Below are 13,281 nucleotides of genomic sequence, written 5' to 3'. Positions count from 1 at the left end.
TGTGGCATTTCTCATATTGTTTATCCTAATGTCATCCCTATAAAGAGTTGTGCTTAGAACTTAGGTTATTCACAACCTTCTATGCAAATCAATCATTTTATTCCTCTGACCACTCCAATGGCTAGTATTCCTACTTTCACTTCAAATATCATGACTACATCAACTGAAAATGTCATACCTACAACCCTTAGTCATGGGGTCAATCCCTGTTCTTCAATAAGCCCTTCATCCTTACCCATGCCTTCAATAAGTATTCCTCTTCCCTCTCATGCAATCAATGTGATGCAAGGGGGCAATTCATCCAATCATTATATTCCTCCTTTTAGTGTCACATTTCCTACTCCATGATCTCCTATGCCTACTTACCATAGTGTTCCTCCACCTTATTCTATTTCAACAACATCACACCAGCTTCTCAATCAAACATGTCTAATATCAATTCTTCAACCAAAGTGACCATTAATAATCTTGCTCAAACTATGTCATCATTACAACAACAAATCGCTTCCATGAGTCAATCCAAGTTTAGTGTGCCCACGTTCGATGTTGTGAGCCCACTTTCTCTTGATATTGTTAGATTCGTCTCTCCTAAACATGTTGAAGTCCCTCAATTGGAACTCTATAATGGAAAAGGTGATCCTTTAAGACATGTCAAGACATTCCAAACTTTGTGTATTGACTTTGCTTATGATCAAAGATTGCTTGCAAAAACATTTACTAGAACATTAAGAGATAACGATTTACAATGGTATTCCCCTTTGCCTTCCTATTCTATTACTTCTTTTCAACAATTAGCAAATGCTTTTATTCAACAATATCAAAACAACATAGGTCCTAAAATCACTTTGACTGATTTAATGCATTGTAAACAAGGTGTTAAAGAAAAAGTGACTGATTTCATTGGTAGATATAAGTATTTGTGTTCTCAAATTTCTTTTGAAGTGCCTGATAATGATATTAAAAGAATTTTCATTTCTAATTTTTAAAAAGATATTAGAGACAAACTTCTCCTTTTGGAATTTACTTCATTTCTGCAGTTGTGGGAAACACTTCACAATTATCAATTGACTATGAGTCAACTAGAGCAATCCACTCCTATGTCTCTAAGTGATAAGGGTGACAGTGCTCAACAACCGTTTTTGAAGTTCAAACCAAGAAAATGATTCATCAAATTCAATGACAACATCAACAACAACAATGTGAATGCTACAACAACTGTGCCTCCTATTTCTAAATTTTTCAAAAGAGAGACAATTTACTCCTTTGAATGAATCTTTACATAACATTATGTCTCAATTGCTACAAAGAAATGTTATTAAACTTCCTCCAATAAAACCAGTTGACCCTTCTCAAGCAGCCTCACCCAGCTTTGATAATAATTCTTTTTGTCAATGTCATCGTCAACCAAGTCATGACATTGAGAAATGTTTTGCATTGAAAAGTAAGATTCAAGATTTGATTGATAATAATACTATATCTGTGGTAGTGTGAATGATAAGGGAAACAAATCAGTAGCCCCTCCTAATAAAAATCTTAATATTTTTTACTGATCCTTACCTTCTCATACCTCTAATGTGATTGAGACTAAACATACCTCTTTCTCTCCTTCTAATGTGACTACCATGGTTCCAAATTTGGTGAATGTGGTAAAGAAACAAAGAAAACCTAAGGATTTATGTATCACATTTGACCCTAGTGAGACCATTAGAGTAGCAAATGGACCTTTATACATAGTTGCAAAGATTCAAGAAATTCCTTTTTGTGGTGTGCTTATCGATCACTCTTGCATGATTAATGTCATCACTAAGGAGTATCTTTTCACTTTATGTTTTCATAGACCAATCTATGATGACACTAATGTGGTCGTTAAGTTATTTGATGGATTCTCTTGTCCTACCATTGGTTCTATCACACTTCCTATTGAGGTTCACACTAAAACTATGGATGTCAACTTTGTTATCATTCCTTCCTCTAAGCAATTCCATGTGAAGTTGGGCTATCTTTGGCTATCTTCCATGAAGGCTATTGCTTCCCCAATCCATAAGTGTTTAAAATTTCCCCACAATGGAGAAATCATAACTGTTAACCATAGCTTATTTTGACTAGCTGAATTAAGCCCAAGTGTTCCTATTGATTTCTTTTGGCCTAAAGATCCTCTCTTTCAATCTTATCAAAAGTGGAAGAAAGATATGATCCTATTCTTAAGCCAACCTAGAACTCCAAAACTTGACATTCCTATAATTCTTGAAGATGAGGTTCTTCCCTTGACATATAGAACTAATCTTCCACCAAAAGAAGACTCCCAACCTATTCCAATGGATGAGACTTTTCCTTCTCCTAAGAAGAATAACAATATTCCTCCTAAGATTAGACATGTACCTCCTCCTCATGATGGACCTGGTCTCTTTCCTACACTAAACATTCCTCCTTAATATGGTGCAGTTCCACCTCCCTTCTCTTATAGAGAGAAGAGGCATGCCTCTCCTCTTGTCCAACATAAAAGACCTCAACCTAAACCTCCAACTACCAAAGATGAGAACAATCATCCTTCAACAAATATTCCTCATCCTTCTCAATCTTTCACTAAGACTCGATGAAATCATTGTGTGAGAGAACGTCGATGAAAGCGTCGTGGTCGATCGTGTGAAGTTGTTCCTCAAAACATCCAATCTCCCAACACTCCAATAGTTGACATGATTCCCTTTTCTCCTAAGCAAGTTGTTGAACCTACATCTTCAAATCATAAGTTGCAAAAAACATGTGATGGTTTTACTCCTATTCATGTTCGTGCTCCTCTTTCTATAAATCTTGATGAAGAAATAGGTAAAAATGTTATTCATGATAGCAATACAACTCCTAATGCTTTTGATAGTGACGATGAATATGTTGGTGTGGACGAATATTTATCTGCATAAATTTCAAAAGCTTTAATCCTAATTCCTATAAATTAACAAAGTGACTTTGGACATGAGCATAGTCCTTATTTGGATCATGTGATAGCTCCATCTATTGTGCTTGATGTCACTCCTCTAGCATGTTTCCTGCCTTCCCGAAATAGCGATCATCAAGATCGGGAGGTGGATGATGTGCTAGAATAGCTACATTAGCACTGTAGATCCTCTACCTCTCTCTTTTCTTACTCTTTTGTGATTATTACTCTCTGTGTATCCATGTTCTTCTATGTTCCCTAGTAATGTCAAGTTGAGGAAAATGCAAAGCATCGAGATCTCTTTTGGTCTCTTTCATGTTGACTCAAAAGACACCTTCTATTCCCTTTCTTCCAAGGTAGTTTCCTTTCTTTAGGGAATGACAACTATTCTATGCATATATAGATATGTGATATACATGAGTTATCATACAGCATACTGACCCCGAGGAAAGCGAAAATACCTCATGCTTTGTATTTTGTGTTTATTATCCTTGGGTTTATTCCTTGATTGGGGGGCTAAATCCTTGCCATAACATGATCCCTCTCCCTCTCTTTCTCTTGGGTGTATCGCTCATATTTTCCTTCTTGATACTCAAAGTTACTTAGTGAACTTGGCTTTGCTTTGTAATTTTTGGTATCCCTACCTTTCATGACTCATGGTGAGCGGAACCTTGCTGCTTGTAGTCATGGATCGCTCTATTGATCTTCCCTTTTACTTTGTCAATTTATGTCATAAGATCCTTAGTGCATTGGGGGCTTGGTGTATCTTGCCTCCTTAACACAATGAAAGTCTTCCAATCTTATTTTCTTGTACTTTACCGATAGTATTGGCATACGCTTATACTACCACTAAAGTGGGGGGTAAATGTAGCGACATAAAATTGCAACCTTACAATTTTCAACCCCATTTGGGTCTTCACATTGGTGAATCGAATCCCTAAGACTGACTGGAGAAACAATAAATACTCACACTTCTTGAAGCTTGCATCTCCTCACACCTCGCACTATCTTATGTTGCTTCCTATCCTGAATTAGGGATGGACAGGGGCATGGTGCCCCTATCCTTGCCCTATTTTGGGCCCCCTCTACATTTATCCTTCATCGAGCTTTGCATTTGGAAAGCGGGAAAAGTTTCCCTATGTCAACCTATGATGAAAAATCAATCAATTAACCCTAATTGATGAATATATAAGATGTATTCTTATCTCTTATTTGCATAAGTTCAATAAGAGAAAGGAAGGTGAACAAACATTATTGTCATTCAAGCATTCAAGCAATTAAGCATTCAAGCATTCAAGAATTCCTTTCAAACATTGAGCATTCTCAAGTCTCCTTTCAAGGCTAGGTGTTGCATTCAAGTCAAAGATTCAACCATTGAAGAGGAGATCTCTTGTGGCATACAATTCTACATATCCTTTCAAACAACTCTTTCAATATTTCAATTGCATCCTCCCTTGAGGTGAATTCCATTTCAATCATTTACTTTCATTACTTGCAAGTACTACTTTTCATCATTTGATTAATTCCAAAACTGGGGTTTGACCTAAAGGCTAACCCCCAATCCCAACCCCTTTTCCTCTCTTTTCTGTGTGTAGGTTGCAGGTGCGCAACTATATTTGCAGATTTGGACTTTATTTTCGGAGCTAGAAAAATGATTTTTGACGCGTGGATTTTTTGGAGGACTGTGTGCACTTTCAACATGGTCTCGGCAAGTTTCGTTCAAATTTCCAGGGGAGCTTCCTCTCAACATTTATTGCCAATTCCAGGTGCACAACTTCATCTCGCATTCCTATCTCAATTTATAGTCATTTCTTTGTCTCTTTTACATTTAGTCTTAAATCGCATAATTCAACCTTTTACATTCTAAAAGAGGGGTGACTTTTACTTTCCAAATCCATTTTCAATTCACTTAGCATTCAATTTCTTCCTATTGAGATTGGATCTAGTGAATTCTCCCCCCTCTTTTAAATGTAATGTATGTGAAAAAGGTTAAGGAGAATCTTTTGTGAAACTTTCACTCCTTCTCTTGGGGAGAGAAAAGTTTTCCTCTTGATTTCTTCATCACCCTCTTTCACCACCATTACAACAGGATATCAAGGAGGCTACCCGGTTTGTTTTCTCTTTATCCCACGAGGCCAAAATGCTTCCCAAAAATCTTGTTGGGATAACTGGGAGGCTACCCTCTTTATTTGTTCCTTTATCCCGCGAGGCCCCTTTGCTGGCTTAAAAAACTAGCAGGGGTAGTGGAGCCAAAAACCTTGAGGGAAAACCGCCAACGGTTGGTAAGAGGAAAAAAGGGGAATATCGGTCGGCTAATGACTAGGAGCCCTCTAGCAAATAAAAAATGAGTGAGTTGACTGATCGACCTGGTCAACTCAAAAATAAAAGCAATGGATGGTGAAAGGAAAAGAGCCCCGCCGCTGCTGCTTCAACAATGCACATAGCATGTAGGTTATCTAGATGTACATAACACACAAGTTATGCAAAACAATTAGAAATTGCTCAAATTGGGTCTTCAACTTTATTGATAGAAAAAGTTCAACAGTTGTGTCCAAAAGAGGTGGAGTTTCCACCAAATATTGCCAAGAATATGACCACCATAGCCTTCAACCTTTGAACTTATCTTTCTTATTTCCCAGAAAACACTACATTAGTTTTATGAACCTCATATCATGTTTTCACTTCACAAAATAGGCTTACAAGAACTAAAAACCATTTCCTTTCAAAATAACCTTAGTTCTTCTCCATACCATCATGCCTATTTGCACTTCACATACTTAACATTGTTTGGTCAAATATTATTTTCAATATGTGGTGGTCATATATGTTTTGTAATTTTTCTTTCTAATTATAATATCTATAGATAAAAAATTAGCATGAACAAACTATAATCTAAAACTAAATTCATTGCATTTCAAGTTCAATAAAAATATATATGTTTTGTTATTCAGTTGGATTTTTAAACTATAAACAACACAAATATTCAGACTTACAAAAATCATCATCTTAAAAATAACCTGTCAGCTAAATCATATTTAGAATCTCTCCTTAGAATTGTAATAATTTAACCTCCAATTAGAATATTGTATTTTATTTTTTTTTAAAATCTATTTTTAAGAATTTTTTATAATTTGGAAAGAAGAACATTGGAATTCAAATTTAAAATTATAAGAATAAAGTCCTTTTTAATATTTCAAAACAGTCACATCTATCTTCACATTAAGATGTATACTTAATTATATTTATTAGTTAATTGAAAATAAATCTTATTTTTAACTAACTAATAGTTATAATAAAATCTGATGAGTGAATAGACACCACAGGCGCTAAAATTGGGACGCATCTATTCTGGTTCCAAAACAACAGTATGGATTGACTAACATGCGTGTTAGTTACGCATTTTATACCATTGATTTTGCAATAAATGGCTACGATTGACTAACATGTCACTATCATGCTGTACAAAGGTATGTTTGGGAACAAGTATAGCTTCAGCCCTAAAATTGCATGTAAAATTAATTTGTTTTTAAATATCAATTTGATATGCAGACAGATAAATCATGGATACTACCATACATTTTATTTTTAGTCTTCTATCGAGAATAGAAGGTATCTGAAGAGATTTTTTTATTTAAATTAAATTTCGTTCAAGCTCTGCTTGATAAACAGTACAGGCCCACTTCACATGTTAGACAAGGACATGTCGGATATCCAAGACATCGTACATTCTAATCAATCTCTTTATGATGCTGACTTTTCTACGGACCCAAGGGCTTATTAGTTTCTAAACTACTTTGTAGTCTATCTCTTCATGCTGCTGACTATTCTACGGACCCAAGGGCTTATTAGTTTCTAAACTTATCGATTCTTTTAGTTCAGGCCATCAACTTAAAGCTAAAAAAAATAGCTAATGTTTGAGGAAGTATTTTACACAACATAGTAGAATCATATGGTTCATCATTTAAGTCTGAAAAAAATCTTCTATTAACTGTTATACTCAATTCATTATACATAGCTAGTACATTAGTACATGTCTATTTATATAAACATTTACAACTATCAAATGAAAAGACAGGAGAAGACGAAAGGTCATCTGATCACTAGACCCCACATTCTTAACAATATCTCACTTGAAATCCAACCGATACAGCCATAAATAGTGACATCCCTATATCACATTGCAACCAGGTCTTGAAAAGATTTTAACTTTGCCTAACTCTGTTTCAAATGAATCTTCTCCAAATTTTGTCGAATTTTAAGAAGATTCGTCACTTGAAAAATTCGTAGACAGGGGAAACTCCAAACACCTTGAAACATAAAATGGTTCCCAATAAAGCCCTTGTCTTCAATCCCATTGTTCGTAATGTCATCGGCACCTAATCCCTCATTCTTAGGCTCATTCTTCCACAATAGTGGTTTGCAACTCAGCAACCTAATTTTCTGGTGTGGATTCCAACATGTCAAGAAATTCATCAATAATTGAATCAGCTTCATCATCAGAATGATTCAGTGATGACTTATGAGAAGCCATATATGTCAATTAGAACTCAGCCATATAAGTCAATCGTATTTGCAACTTGATCAGTACACTTTATTCAAGCTTCATTGAAAGCTAAATGCTACTTATAGATTGTAAAGTAAAAAATCATTTATTGCTGGTTATCATTGAAGTGTAAATGATTATGTTTAAAAGCTAAGGTCCAAGTGGTAAACCTACTTTTCCATCTATCTAAAAGGAAATAAAAATGCATAGTACACTTCCTATACTAATCTATTGAATAAGGTATATTTAAAAATTTAGATTAATCATACTAGCTAAACACAAACAAACACAAAAGCAATATGCCTTTACACAATAATTTGTACAGAAAATTTTTTCAAGAAAAAAACCATTGACTCACAAAGAAATTCAATGTATTATTCAATAACTGACATGGACTTGCAAATTCTAAGACCTTAGAAGAGTATCACAACCAAAAGATCAAGAGAAATTTTGGTAGCTCATAAAGGTAAATGTAAAACTTGCTATGAAAATTCTAGATCCAACATCCAATAAATAGGAAAATCTCAAACCACAAACCAACTATGGTTTACCAAAACTATGAGCTAAAAGTAGTACCAAGGTTGGCCAAATTCTATGCTCAAGTTGGTCATGGTTTTCTAGGCTAAAAATAGAACATGCTCTTATAGCTATTATATGTAACCTATAAAAATATACCAAAATCTATATGTTGTGGCAGGGACTACCACTCAAATAAACATGAGATAGACTATAAACAAAACATGAACATGCAATCAAGGAAATAAATATCTTGAATTAAGAGAATGTAAAATTTCTTGACATGAGTCAATAAGAACCTTACATTCAAAATCATACGACAAGTACCAAAACAAGGAATAACCATAATCTGAAACAAGACCACCCAATTCTTGAAAATTAGGTTGTGTTATCAAGCCTACAATATTTCTACACGTGTTAATGTAAATAGTTTTAATGCATTCATTATAATCATCCCTAAAATCTTATTATAAGAAACAAACATTTTCTTCACACACTTGAATTGGTGCTCTAGAATAAATATAAATGTGCATAATCATTTGTAGAATTATTTATATGATTGAAGATTATTTTTTTTTATTATCTATATATATTTTTAATGGTTTCAGACCTAAAAAACATATTGCTTTGAAACAAAATAATAGTTATTATAAGATATTTATAAATATTTCCAACACACATCACTAAGCATACAAACATTCAAGTTATATTAAGACAAAATTGTAGCCTACTTCCCTATCAAAGAATTACAAGTTTTATATAAAACCTAAAATGAAAACCCTTTTAAAACTTTACAATCTCTTTATCAATTTTCACATTCCATGAATCCAATTATTAACTTTTGTTGATAGCTTCTATCTCTTCACAGGAAGTTGAAGCAGTTCACGAAATTTTTGATATCTGATCTCCATACATCTAGTACTATATTCATTGGGATAATAGGCCATCCAAATTTCACATTCCACAAACCAGTCAAGGGTTTGTCCTTTGATCTCTTTCAAGAATGTCCACTTTATTGGTGCTCCATACTTATCTCCTCCAAACTCGACCCCCCCTTCTTCTGTGAAAGGGCTAGTCAGCCCCCCTCCATGCGCCAACTCTTTGAAAGCTTTATATTGTTGGTCTCTGTGCTTTGGGGAATGCTGAAACATAGGATTTTTCTGGTAAGAATGGTGATATAGAGTCCACTGGAACTTTCCTTGCTTATTATCGGGCACAGACGCCTCAAAATCCCAATTTCTCCTCTCACTGGTTGTGGTATTTGTATGGTTATGTGTCACCGTCGCACCCACCGTCAATTTGATACCCTCTTTCGTGCCCGCCTCAAGTTGCGTCTGGTATCCTCCTCCTATACTACTGCTTTCCGAAAAAATTACCGTAGGATTTGACAATGAGGCGCCCGAATTAACTGCGTCCAAAGCAAACACCTCTGTTTGAGGACCCGTTGTTACACTGATCTTTGCGGGAAAGTAACGTTCACGACCTAATTTATTTGGAATCGGGTTATCTGAATTCATTTGAACTGCTCTGCACTGGAGATTCTCGATTTTGAGCTCCACTTCAACCAGGTCTTTCTGTATTTTGACGTCATGGCGTAAGCGAAGAGTGCAGTCCAGGAGCTGATAACCCAAAGTATACTTGACATCTCTGCCCATCTTCCAATACCTGATTTTCTTGTTCATTGCCAGGGGCGGGCAGTAGCATCGGATTGTCCAAAGACCCTCGATGCTTGAGCTGTATGAAATCTTAAAGTCGTTCTTTAGTATTCCCTTTTTGTATTTTAAGAGAATTTCAGTGAACTTGGAAGCCAAAGATTTCACCAAATTACATGCCGCATCTGGACGCAAGTTTCTCAGGGTTTCCGCGGTCAATTCCTTCAATTCAGATTCGGGATTTCCTATTCCATTATCCCTTCCTGAGTTGAAATGAAAATAAGATGCAGCAGAGAAGATCTTGTTGAAGGCCTGCTTGTATATTGACGGTTCAATTGTTTGTGCGTCGGTGTCCATTCGCATCAATTTCTCAATATCTTCGTTTCTGATCCTCTTCCATCCCAATTTCTCCTTCAAGTCCACGATATTTTCGTGGTTGACTCTCAGGAATGCATAAATACAGAGTCTGAAGAACAATGGACGCAAATTCTGTTGCATCTCCTCTTCACTAGAGTATTGAACACGGTATATTCCCAGTTCACAAACCGACAGAGAATCCCGGCACAGGCGCAAAGACACTTGTTCGTTTCCAATGGATTGAGCATCGAGGGAAATGGGTCCAATCTCTACGGAAAGAGCATCAACTGGCCTAAGTTTTGTAACTTTTCCCAATTCACACTCCAGATCAATTATCCAGCCATGAACATCTCCAAAATTCGGGATATACTTAGGTGAAACCATGTTACAAGCTGAGAAACACCAGTACCAATAGACTAGGAGGTCTCCAGAAGTGGTGGTTATTGGTTGAACATGCCATTCCCCATCGTTTAAATAAGCTATTCAATGCTCTCTAGTTAGAAATTTTCTACTCAAAGACTTTTCTGCCCGCGTGAAGGTACCCTTAGTTATTCGCATAAATTGCCTATATAGAAAGTCAACTCAACTCAAATTCTAGAATCACAGGCTTTTGAAAATTTCTAGTGAAGACCCATATGTTTTAAAAGTATTCAAAAGAGAGGGTGTTTCAGGGAAGGCAGCAATCTCATTGACGGAGTTTCTTGGGTGTTGCAAATCAAGCTTTTTGGAAATCAATAACTCTTTAGGTCATTTTATCAAGGTGGACAATTCTACTACAATTTCATTGATGGGATTTTTATGGGTGTTGCAAATCTAGCTTTTTGGAAATCAATAACTCTTTAGGTCACTTTATCAAGGTGGACAATTCTACTAAAAACTTAATTCATATCATGTTTCCCCATATTTTGGTTGAATAAGTTGGTTTTACAAGTGTTGGACTATTTTTGGGCTAGTAATTGGATTGCGAGGGTGTTTCTTTGGGTTGAATAAGCTTTTGTTACAAGTGTTGGACTATTTTGGGGGCTAGTAATTGAATTGTAAGGTCATTGAATTTGGTTGAATAAGCTGGTTTTACTTGTACTATTTTTGGGACTAGTAATTTGAGGTTATTTTATTTCAATATAAGAATTGATTAGTCATAGGGAATGTGGCTTCTTGTTTCTCATGCTTAAAGTTCCCAAATATTCTTCTTGGCGGAAGGGTTTTATTCATGAATATTTTATAGTTGATCCATCAAATTCACATTCCAAGCCTCCCAAGTCTCCTATAGTTGGAGAATAGGTGCCTCGTCCACCACTTAAGGTGCTTGATGCATTTGTTTTGGCTTCTTCCCATCTTTTGATAGGTGTTATTGTTGTGCCCCTCTAGATGGTGTTGTGATTTCTACAAGATGTTCAATCTCCTTGGTTGGATGTTCATCTTGCCACTTGTTGCTAGAAGATTGTAATTTGATGAGGGTTCTCCCTACCCCACCTCCACCCCCACCTCCATCTACTACTTTAGACAATTTTGATGATATTTTTTCTTGGAAAGTTGTTCAAAGAAGGAAGAAAGTTCTTCCTAAACACGTATCTCACACTCGAGTTAAAAATGTTCACCCTTCTAGATCTGATTATGGGCTTGTGCAGTTCTTTTTTCATAGCTTTGTTACAACTATGTTGTTTGGCAAGTTTTTGTTCACTAAATTTCATGTGAAAAGGGTTGGACCCTTTCAAAAACCCCTTCTTATCTTTTTTTTTTTTTTTTTAAGAGTACCTAGCATCCTAGAAGATTGTTTCAAACATGTAAAATTTGATACATAAATAGTGACATCCCTGTTAGAAAAGGTGTCTCAACTTCACATCTTAATGTTAAGAATATAAAAAATATAAATTTTATGATGGTACAAAAAATCAATTTCTAAGCTAAAATGTTTTTTTTTGTCTTGAAATTTAAAAAACGTTTATTGGCAAATCTTTCCTTTTTATTAAAAAAAATAATAATTTTATTGGGGAATTTATTTATATCATTTTTTTTGGTAGAAAATATTGGCGAATCTTGGAAAATAATCATTGTATGCATTAATTACTATTACATTTCCTTTCATTTAAAAATAATCTTTTATAAAAAAGTAAAGGCATGAAGGTTGAAATCATTAATGAGTTTAAGGGTTAGACTATACTTTATTTGGTTTCTACCATTAACTTAAAATAATCTAATAGCCCTCTTTCTATTTTGTGAGATAAAATTTATAAACAATTTGTAATACTCATGGGGCCAAAAATTGCTTTTAGACCATTGGTTTCATTGAAGTCAACAATTCAAAAGCAATTTCAAACCCCACGCGCATTACAACTTGTAGGTACATTTTACCTCATGGAATAAAATGAAGTTCATTAGATTATATTTTAAACCAATGGTGGAAACAAAAGATTGTTGATATAACCCTAAAGTAACTAATAATTATGATATATTATTGGTGAATTAATTTAGATTTCTACAATAAATTATTAAATATTGGTGAATCTGATCCAATCATATATCAAATATTGTGGTGAATCTTTAAGTTAAAAAAATTAATGAAATAAATTATTTGGCGATTTAAATAGCATTAATTTTTTTTTTTTGTAAAAATGTGGCGATTTGGGTTACCTTAAAAGTTAAAATTATTAGCCAAATTTGATTCCCAAGTTTGAAAAAAATAGCCAATTGGCGAATATTAGCCACTAAAGTTTTCAATGTTATGGCCATGTAGATGTCTTTCAAATCTACTATTTATAAGGGACTTAATTGACTTCTTGGATAAAAATATATGCCCTCTAAAATTTGGGATTCTCAAATAAAAAATATAAGCACAACTATAATGTATAAGAGAGTTATAAGGAATTACACTTGTTGAACAAATTATAATGTATGTTATCACATGTCATAAGAAACCATCAAATAGACATAATGGACCAAAAGTATAATGAAAATGTTGGTGAATAGATTGTGATGATCTTACAAGTATTGGGGACTAAGTGTTGGATTTTCAACAAGGAGTTTAGGTGCCACATTTGGGTTGGTTTTATTTTGTGTTTTCCTAACTAATATTTGATGGTTTGATCTATTGTCTCTCCTATCTATTGGCTTCTTTAGATGGAAGTTTCATATTATTTTTTGCTAAGTAATCTTATCTATTAGACTTTTGATATATATTGTTGATGAAAATGCTATACAAAGTTAGACTTATTAGGAAAGAGAGTGTTGAATGACTTTCATAAGAAAATGTTTTTTTTAATTATGTAAAAAGTGTGGTACATCTT

Source organism: Cryptomeria japonica, chromosome 5 (genome assembly GCF_030272615.1).
Source record: "Cryptomeria japonica chromosome 5, Sugi_1.0, whole genome shotgun sequence".
Classification (NCBI taxonomy): domain Eukaryota; kingdom Viridiplantae; phylum Streptophyta; class Pinopsida; order Cupressales; family Cupressaceae; genus Cryptomeria; species Cryptomeria japonica.
This window is presented reverse-complemented; position numbering follows the sequence as displayed.